Consider the following 10,950-nt stretch of genomic DNA (forward strand, 5'->3'; position numbering starts at 1 on the left):
CTGTTGCTAATTACATCTGCAGTTGGCTAGGAGGCGTGTCTGCTGCAATGAGTGACGTTTGACTTAATTGGCTGGTGCTTAAATGAGAGAACACAATGTAGCACAGCTAAGCAGCTTGGCATTACTCATCTCCGCACTAGCAGCTCAGCCCAGGCCTTTGGAGATGCAGAAAGAAGTCCCCCTGGGGAAAGTTGTTGGAACCCAGGGGCCTGGAGAGAAGACCAGCAGAGACCATCCTGTGCCTTCCACGTAAGAAAGAACCTCAGTGGAAAGTTAGCTGCCTTTCCTCTGAAGAACCAACAAAATAAATCCCCTTTTATTAAAAGCCAATCCATCTCTGGTGTGTTGCATTCCAGCAGCTAGCAAACTAGAACACCCTCTTTGGGCAGACTTTCTTCAGTCTCTAGCTTTTTTGTATCTCTAGGTATGATGGTTAAGTTCTGGTGTCAGCTCGGTCAAATGACTATGCCCAATTGTCTGGTCAGGCAAACACCAGCCTGACCATTACTGCAAGGATAATTCATGGTTGGTTGATAAACTGGAGGCTGGTGTATTAAATCATCAGTCAGTTGATTGTACCTGTGGCTGAGTATATCTCCAATCAACTAAGACACGTCTCCCATAATGAGGTAATCTAATCAGTTGAAGGCTTTTAAGGAAGAAGACAAACTCTTTCACTGCTTCTTCAGCCAGTGAGCTTCTTTTGTGGAATTCATCCAGATTCTTCACTGGAGCCACCAGCTTCACAGCCTCCTCTATGGATTTTGGACTCTTCATTCCCACATTGTGTGAGACACCTTTATAAATCTCATATTTACAGATCTCTCCTGTTTCTCTAGAGAACTCTGACTAATGCCCTAGGTCTGCTATATTCTACAGTGTAACCTCTGAGATTACCTTTACCAGAGTCATAATAGTGAAATCATATGGCATCTGTTCTTTTGTTTCTGACTTATTTTACTCAGCATTATAGTCTCAAGGTTCGTCCATGCTATCATATGTTTTGGTACATCATTTCATTTTCCTGCTGCATAATATTCTGTCATATGCATATAGCATATTTATCCACTTGTCTGTTGATGGGCATTTGGATTGTTTCCATTTTTGGGCAGTTGTGAACAATGCTGCTATTAGTGTGCAAATGTCCATTTATGTCAATGCTTTTAGCTCTTCTGGGTGTATACTGAGTATTTGTATTGCTGGGTCATGGGATAACTCAATATCTAGTTTTTTGAGGAATTGTCAAACTACAGTGGCTGCATCATTGTACATGTCCACCAACAGTGAAAAAGTACCCCTATTTCTCCACATCCTCTCCAACATTTGTAGTTGTCTGTGTAATATCAGCCATTCTTATAGGTGTGAGGTGATATCTCATTGTCATCTTAATTTGTACTTCCCTTACAGCTAATAAAAATGAGTATCTTTTCATGTGCTTTTTAGCCATCTGTATTTGCTCTTCAGAAAAGTGCTTATTCATATACTGCCCATTTTATAATTAGGTTGTTTGTTGAAAAGGTGAAGAGGCAGCCAGCTCAATGGGAGAATATATTTGGAAACCACATATTGGATAAAGACTTGATTCCCTATGTACATAAAGAAATTATACCGTGCAAGAAAAGATTAAAGTCCTTTGAGGCTCTTGATCTCAAAAAGTTCCCATTTGTCTATTTTTCCTTCACTGCTTGACTTTTAGGTGTAAAGTTTAAGAAGCTGCCTCCTATTACTAGATCTTGAAGATGTTCCCCTGTAGTTTCTTTTAGAAATTTTATGGTACTGGCTCTTACATTTACATCTTTAATCCATTTTGAATTAATTTTTGTGTAGGGTATAAGGTAGGGTTCGTTCTTCATTCTTTTGGCTATTGATATCCAATTCTCCAAATCAGTTTTTATAAGCTTTTGTTTTGTTTCTTTAAGCTTCTAAGACTTTCTAAGTTCTCACTTAAATATGAGCAATTTCTGCTATTTGGAGGAGTTTAATTCAGCCCTCTGATTTATAGTTTCTCCTTAAGCTCCCATAAATCCCAGTGAAACCAGGCACAGGAGCCCTGCTTTAACATTTTTTTTTTCTTTTGCATGGGCAGGCACCAGGAATCAAACCCAGGTCTCCAACATAACAGGAGTAGCTATACTAACATCCACCAAATTAGACTTCAAATGTAAAACAATAAAAAGAGACAAAGAAGGACACTATTTTAATAAAAGGAACAATTAAAGAAGAAGACATAACAATCATAAATATTTATGCAGTAAGCCAAAGTGCTACAAAATACATGAGACAAACACTGAAAACACTGAAAAGAGAAATAGATACATCTACCATAATAGTTGGAGACTTCAATTCCACACTCTCATCAATGGACAGAACATCTAGACAGAGGATCAATAAAGAAACAAAATTTGAATAATGCAATAAATGACCTAGACTTAACAGATATTTATATAACATTACACCCCACAACAGCAGGACACACCTTTTTCTCAAGTGCTCATGGATCTTCACAAGGACAGACCATATGCTGGGTCACAAAGCAAGTCTCAAAAAATTTAAAAAGATTGAAATCATACAAAACACTTTCTCAGATCATAAAGGAATGTAGTTGGAAATCAACAATAGGCAGAGTGCCAGCAAATTCACAAATATGTGGAGGCTTAACAACACACTCTTAAACAACTAGTGGGTCAAGGAAAAAATTACAAGAGGAATCAGTAAATATCTTGAGGCAAATTAAAATGAAAACACAATCTATCAAAATCTATGGGATGAAGCAAAGGCAGTGCTAAGAGGGAAATTTATTGCCTTAAAATGCCTATATCAAAAAAAAGAGCAAAAATTGAGGAATTAACTTTTTACTTGGAAGAACTAGAAAAGAACAGCAAACTAACCTCAAAGCAAGCAAAAGGAAAGAAATAACAAAGATTAGAGCAGAAACAAATTAAATTAAGAACATGGAAACAATTGAGAAAATCAACAAAACCAGAAGTTGGTTCTATGAGAAAATCAATAAGATTGATGGCCCCTTCACAAGGTTGACAAAGAGAGACAGAGAGAGGATGCAAATAAATAAAATCAGAAATGGAAGAGGAGACATAATCACTGACCCTGAAGAAATAAAGGAGGTAATGAAAGGATATTATGAACAACTTTATGCTAATAAACTAGACAACATAGATGAAATGGACAACTTCCATGAACAATCAACACTGTCTTCAGAAGAAATAGATGACCTCAACTAACCAATCACAAGAAAAGAAATTGAATTACTCATTAAGAAGCTCCCAAAAAAGAAAAATCCAGGACCAGATGGCTTCACATGTGAATTCTATCATAATGTTCAAGAAAGAATTAGTACCAATCCTGCTCAAACTCTTCAAAAAATTGAAGAGGAGGGAAGGCTACCTAATTCATTCTATGAAGCCAACATAACACTCATACCAAAGCCAGATAAAGATACTACAAGAAAAGAAAACTGCATACCAGTCTCTCTAATGAATATAGATACAAAATCCTCAACAAAATTCTTGCAAATCAAATCCAGCAGCATACCAAAAGAACTATACGCCATGACCAAGTAGGATTCATCTCAGGTATGCAAGGATGATTCAACATAAGAAAATCAACTAATATAATACACCATATTAACAAATCCAAGCAGAAAAAACACATGATCATCTTGATTGAGGCAGAAAAGGCATTTGACAAATTTCAGCATCCTTTCTTTTTGAAAACACTTCAAAGGATAGGGATTGAAGGAACTTCCTCAACATGATAAAGGGAATATATGAAAAACTCACAGCTAATATCATCCTCAATGGGGAAAATCTGAAAGTTTTCCCCCTAAGATCCGGAACAAGACAAGGATGTCCACTATCACCAGTGTTATTCAGCATTGTGTTGGAAGTTCTGGCCAGAGCAATTAGACAAGAAAAAGAAATACAAGGCATCAAAGCTGGAAAGGAAGAAGTAAAACTCTCACTGTTTGCAGATGATATGATACTATCTGTCAAAACCCTGAAAAATCCACAGCAAAAGTACTAGAGCTAATAAATGAGTACAGTAAAGTGGCAGGTTACAAGATCAACACTCAAAAACCTGCAGTGTTTCTATACACTAGTAATGAGCAATCTGAGTGAGAAATCAAGAAAAGATTCCATTTACAATTGCAACCAAAAGAATAAAATATTTAGGAATAAATTTAATGATGCAAAAGACCTCTACAAAGAAAACTATAAGAAATCGATAAAAGAAATCACCGAAGACCTAAATAAATGGAAGGGCATACTGTGTTCATGGATTGGAAGACTAAATATAGTTAAGATTTCAATTCTACCTAAATTGATTTATAGATTCAATGTAATACCTAGTAGAATCCCAAAAACTTACTTTTCAGAAATAGGAAAATCAATTACCAAATTTATCTGGAAGGGCAAGATGCCCTGAATAGCTAAAAATATCCTGAGAAGGAAAAACGAAGCTGGAGGTCTCACACTACCTGACTTTAAGGCATATTACAAAGTTACAGTGGTCAAAACAGTATGGTACTGTCATAAAGATAGATATACTGATCAATGGAATTGAATAGTCTTCAGATGTAGATCCTCTCACCTATGGACAATTGATCTTTGATAAGGCAGTCAAGCCAACTCACCTGGGACAGAACAGTCTCTTCAATAGATGGTGCTTGGAGAACTGGATATCCACATGCAAAAGAATGAAGAGGATCCATATCTTACACCCTATACAAAAATTAACTCGAAATGGATCAAACACCTAAACATCCAAGGTAAGACCATAAAACTTTTAGAAGAAAATGTAGTGAGATATCTTATAAATCTTATAATAGGAGGTGGTTTCCTAGACCTTACACCCAAAGCACGAGCATTGAAGAAAGAAATAGATAAATGGGAACCCCTCGAAATTGAACACATCTGTGCATCAAAGAACTTTGTATAGGCTATCTTTTTACTTTCTCGACAATGAGAGACAATATTTGGAAACAATATATCAGATAAGGGTCTAGTATCCAAAACATATAAAGAGATTGTTCAATTCAACAACAAAATGACAACCCAATTGCAAAATGGGTGAAAGACATGAACAGACACTTCTCAGAAGACGAAATACAAATAGAAGGCACTTGAAAAGATGCCCAACTTCACTGGTGATTAGGGAAATGCAAATCAAAACCACAATGAGATATCATCTCACACCTACCAGAATGGCCATTATCAATAAAACAGAAAACGACAAGTGCAGGAGAGGATGTGTAGAAAGAAGTGCACTTATCCACTGTTGGTGGGAATGTAAAATGGTATAACTGTGGAAGGCGTGTGTTTGGTGGTTCCTCAGGAAGCAAAGTATAGAATTGCCATATGATCCAGCAATATCATTGCTAGGTATCAACTCAGAGGACATGAGAGTAAGGATACAAACAGGCATTTGTACACCAAAGTTTATAGCAACATTATTTATAATTGCCAAGAGATGGAAACAACCCAAATGTCCATCAGCAGATGAGTGGCTAAACAAGCTGTGGTATATACATATGATGGAATATTATGCAACTGTAAGACAGAATAAAGTCATGAAGCATGTACTAACATGGATGGACTGTGAGGACATTATGCTGAGTGAGATTAACCAGAAACAAAAGGACAAATACTGTATGGTCTCACTGATGTGAACTGATATTAGTGAATGAAGTTGGAGAATTTTGGTTAAGAACAGAGAATCGTGCCTAAGAGTCATCCCCAGAAAATCTCTTTCATTGTTCAGATGTGGCCTGTCTCTCAGCCAAAATGGCAAGCAAACTCACTGCCCTCCCCCTCTTTACATGGGACAAGACTCCCAGGGGTATGGACCTCCCTGGCAACATGGGACAGAAATCCTAGAATGAGCTGGGATTCAGCATCAAGGGATTGAGAAAACTTTCTTGACCGAAAGGGGGAAGAGAGAAATGAGACAAAATACAGTGTTAGTGGCTGAGAGATTTCAAACACAGTCGAAAAGTTATCCTGGAGGTTATTCTTATGCATTATATAGATATCCCCTTTTTAGTTTAAGGTGTATTAGAGAGGTTAGAGGGAAGTACCTGAAACTGTAGAGCTGTGTTCCAGTGGCCATGTTTCTTGAAGATGATTGTACCATGACATAACTTTCGTAATGTCACTGACTGAAAATCTTGTGTCTGATGCTTCTTTAGTCTATGGTATGGACAGATGAGATTAAACATATGGATTAAAAATAATAGGAAAATTTTAAAATTAAAAATACAGATAGTGGGTAGTTGGAAATACTATTGGTCAATGAGAGGGAGGGGTAAGTGGTATGGTATGCATGAGTTTTTTCTTTTTCTGTTTTTATTTATTTTTTCTGGAGTGATGCAAATGTTCCAAAAAATTATTGTGGTGATGAATATATGACTATGTGAATATATGACATTGTGAGCCATTGATTGTATACCATGTATGGAATGTTTGTATGCTAAGAATGTATGTGCTTGTATATTGTTTTATCACTAAAAAATTAAAAAAAAAGAAATTAAGAAAGGCCATAGTAACAATGGTTAAGCAGATGATCTAATTATACATAAAGAAATAATATAAAACTATTTAAAATGATGATATAGATATTATGTTATTTATTTTTTAAAGAAGGAAGTAACAGAACAGTATATATGATGTGTTACTATTTATGCGAAATTGTATATATATGTGCCTGTAGCAAAGGTGTCCCTATCATACAGTGACCACCCAATAAATATTTTGTAGAATGAAAGAAAAGGTTTATACAGAAGTGCAGGATTTAATGAACAGTGTCCTCAGTTCATCGGGACAATTATATTTGGTGGTGTCAAAGGCATCAGAGAAAGCTCAGGACAATCTGGCTTCAACTCTCCTACATTAAGGTCAATACTGTATCTTCCCCTATGAGAAGGCAGGGGCCAACTGGAAGTCATGGAGCATAATTCTGACCATTCATCAGTGTGTGCAGTGCTACGTTGTGCTCTCTCATTTAAGCACCAGCCAATTAAGTCAAACGTCATTCACTGCAGCAGGCACGCCTCCTAGCCAATTGCAGATATAATCAGCAATAGATGAGGTTCATGTACCATTGGCTCATGTACACAGCAACAGAAATAGGTGACTTCACCTGGCCAAGTTGACAACTGAATCTAACTATCACAATGGCTATTGAAGGCAAAAATTCATCAAAGCAGAAGAGAGATAAGGGAACTCATTCCCAGTCCCTTACACCTCACCAAACCACATTCCTAGGTGGGTCTCCTGAAACACTCAAACCAGGTGACTGATGCCCTCTTACCTGACACAAGGATGTTTGAAAATTAAAATGAGAAAATCCTAGGTTTAGAGAAAATGATTTGTATCACCTGAAGTTGGATACTCTCAGGAGCCTGTCTGAGTCGTCTCCTCTGAACAAGTGGTCCTGACACATTTCCATCAGGGAGGAGTTCATTATGGGAGCTGTTCCTTGTTAAATGCTACTAAATAGGGTAGTCTTTGCTACCTGGAGTCTTTCCTCCATCTGAGGATCTGGGGACTCATGCCTAGGAGGTGTAGGTATATGCAGAGCAATAGGATGATATTAACTCATCTGTGGGTCCATATGTGGATTTGAGGATTTAAACCCCATACATTTCCTGAACGTGACATTGGCTGTTGGTCACCAACAGGTTAGTGTGACTCATCCATAATGGCTCTTTTCAAAGCATTACTCTCCAATGGGACTTAAGAGATTTTTCTGTCTCTCTACCATCTCAGATAGTTGAGGGAGAACCCCATCTGAATCTTAACTTTTATACAATGATAATTTGGCCCCAGTGATAAATTACATTTATTCCTTGCCATTTTGATGTAGCTGTTCACCCTCACAGCCTGTTATACCCTAGGTGCTTTTATTAGTGAAGGGACCTTGGCAATGCTAACCCTGCTTGTTGGGAACCTCCACTGAATAAGAGCTTGGGAAGTTTGTGCATTTAGGTGTTTGTTTTATTTTGAAGCTGTTTGTTCCTGGAATTATTCCTTGGTTATAGATATATTTTTAACACCTCCTAGCACTCACCCAATTTACACAAATATAATGTAGTTTAGGGATAAGAAAAGTAGCTTTTGGAAGGTATTATTGGTGAAGAGACCTACTTCCTCCTTACTCAATCACTATTTTATTTCATATATTTTTGCATGGGCAGGCACCAGGAATAGAACCCAGGTCTCTGGCATGACAGGTGAGAAATCTGCCACTAAGCCGCTGTCACACTGCCCTACTCAATCACTATTGTCCTTCATTAAGAGGGCAGAAAATTTTGTACTTCTTACCCTGAATTCAATTTCTCTGGACCATGGAAAACAGAGTGGGATTCTTGACCCATGGAAGGAAAAGAAAACTATATTTTATTTAGTCCTATTTAATCACTCATGAGAGAAACTATTGACCCACCCATATGTGTGGGTCATCCAAGAGACATATAAGAAGTAATGGTTGATGTCATGTATTCCTTTGCTGTGACATACAAACATTTCATGAGATTTAATACAAGATTATTCTGGTATCGATTTAGATGTACTTGATGTGTCATTATTGGACTTTTCAAAGAAGCATTTTTCTGGGATGACTTTTTGTCATTTAATATATTCAGGTGTTATCATTGCATTGGTTTTCCATGGTCTTTTTTCTGTCTTATTAAATTTGTCCTCAGTTATAGATTCAGCAAATTTGAAAGGGTGAAGTGCTTCAGCAGCCCTTCATGGGGCTGGTAAGTTCAGGACGATCCATGATTCGTTGGGGATGATTGCCTTACTTGCACTATTGTTCTGGTGACCCTGATCTAAGCGGCACAGAAATGCCCCTTCTGCACTCAGGCAGCTTTCTATGATCTAAGCAGCCACAATGCTATCTGCTTGCATGCTACAAACACCACAGTTCATCTGTCTATGCCCAAAAATATCAAGTTTCATTCAACAGACACATGACAGTATGCTTACATGGGAAGAAAGAGAATATCTCTGATTGACATACATACCTTAATGACCATAAAACTCCACCAAATCAATCAGTTCCCTCCAAAAAAGAGAAATGCCTAGGGTGAAGTGAGCCACTGGTCCCAGCCAACATTCCTGGCTCCATCTTTTCTCATATTGCTTAATATTTGTGAATTCGACACACATACACAAAAACAAGAAAAATAGAAATAAGACTGTAACAAAATCATGGAAAGAGAGGCCCTTAAAATATGGAGGGTCCAAACCACAGCGATTTAGAAACATTAGATCCCAATCCTTTGAGGAACAAATATCTTCTGATAAATTAGTTCAGGAGATAAGAGCCCACATGTCTCAGGCAGGTTTCTTATGACCTCTGGTCCTACTCATGCTCATTCCCATATGTTATACTTCCAAACCTGGGTGGATTGCTGCTGGGCCCACCCAACTTTACCCCCTGGTAGGTCTGACAGAACCAGCTCATGATGGGCAGTTTGGGCTACATGGTCACTTGTGCTCCCTGGTTGAGCATTTCTTCTCTATCAGGGCCTAGTCCCATGCTAGGAGTTGTTTAATAAAAGGCATTTCTGCTTTAAATTGCATGGCTGTGTTCCAAAACTCCAAGGACATATGCTGCACTTTTTTTTTTATCATTTCATAATGTCCTTTTGGCAGTACTTTTTTATCACTGCCAATAACCCTCAAGCCATAGAACCTGCTGGGCCATATGGCTCAAACTTTATATTGTCTCACAGGAGCTTTGGAGTTAAAATTGCCTGAATAAATGTTCCATATTAGTATGAATGGCCTGACTTTTATAACACTCAGCTTCAATGGTCACTGGATGTGGGCCCTCCCCAGAGGGAGGAACCTTGAAAAAGAAGTCTCTGTACAGAAGGCAATACCAGAAGGGGATATCTGCTGATAGCACACCCAGAAGTTGGGGCACAATGTCCTTCCTTGAATGAGAATATGGTTCATCTCTATGTGTTACTGTCTATTATCAGGATTTACTGTTCTGCTTCCTCCCACATACCCTAAATGTGCCATGGGAACTCTTCTCTTGCTAAGTTTATACTAGGCTTATTTCTTTTTCTATTATTAGCTTTTTATATGAATCCAGTAGTCACAATTCATGTCAGTAGTGATGGACCCAGGGACAGATCTGTGATTGAGTGAATGTTCAACAGGTTTTTTCTGGCCATCTTGTTCTGGAGGGAAGACATCTAACAGGAATCTTACTGGAGTTTTAGTGTAATGATTGCTTTCTATTCCTTCAGCTTGAACAGTCCACTATTCTAAGTTGGTTGGATTAATATTGAGATGTTCTGCTTGAAGGTATGTGCATGGTCATGTCAGGAACCTGACTACAGAGAATGTGAGGCATCCTTGAATCACTGGTGACCTGACTAACAAAAGGACAGAGTCCATCCACCCTGTGATAATATCTCTAAAAACAATAGTGCTGAGTAATGCAAGTCCATCCTCATCAGAGCAAGAGGAGGGAACACATATTCTGGAACACAGTCAACTTCTGTAGTTGCCAGAATGTTCACACCCAGGTCTATGGCAATAGCGTGAATTTTGATAAAGAAGAGGTGATATTTTATCAAGAAGCCTCCAAATCTGCCAACGTGAGCTTTTCTCTCATTCTTGACCTTTAGAAGAATGACCTTTCAAATTATGTGTACTGTAGACTACACTCTAATCTGGGATATTTCTTTTGTATGTTCACACTTGTAAAGACTATTTTTAGTGTTGGTTTTACTTTAACCCTAGACATTTTACTATTTTATTTACTAAATATCCTTGTATTTCCTTATCAATATCATTTTTCCTGCACATTGCAAAGACTTGCTCATTGCAGAAACTAGCAGTAGGGCAATAGCATGAGAGATTTCTTGCTGTAATTTCGTTTGTTTATAACTGTGGTGACAAAGAAAGATTT

Source organism: Tamandua tetradactyla, chromosome 19 (genome assembly GCF_023851605.1).
Source record: "Tamandua tetradactyla isolate mTamTet1 chromosome 19, mTamTet1.pri, whole genome shotgun sequence".
NCBI lineage: Eukaryota > Metazoa > Chordata > Mammalia > Pilosa > Myrmecophagidae > Tamandua > Tamandua tetradactyla.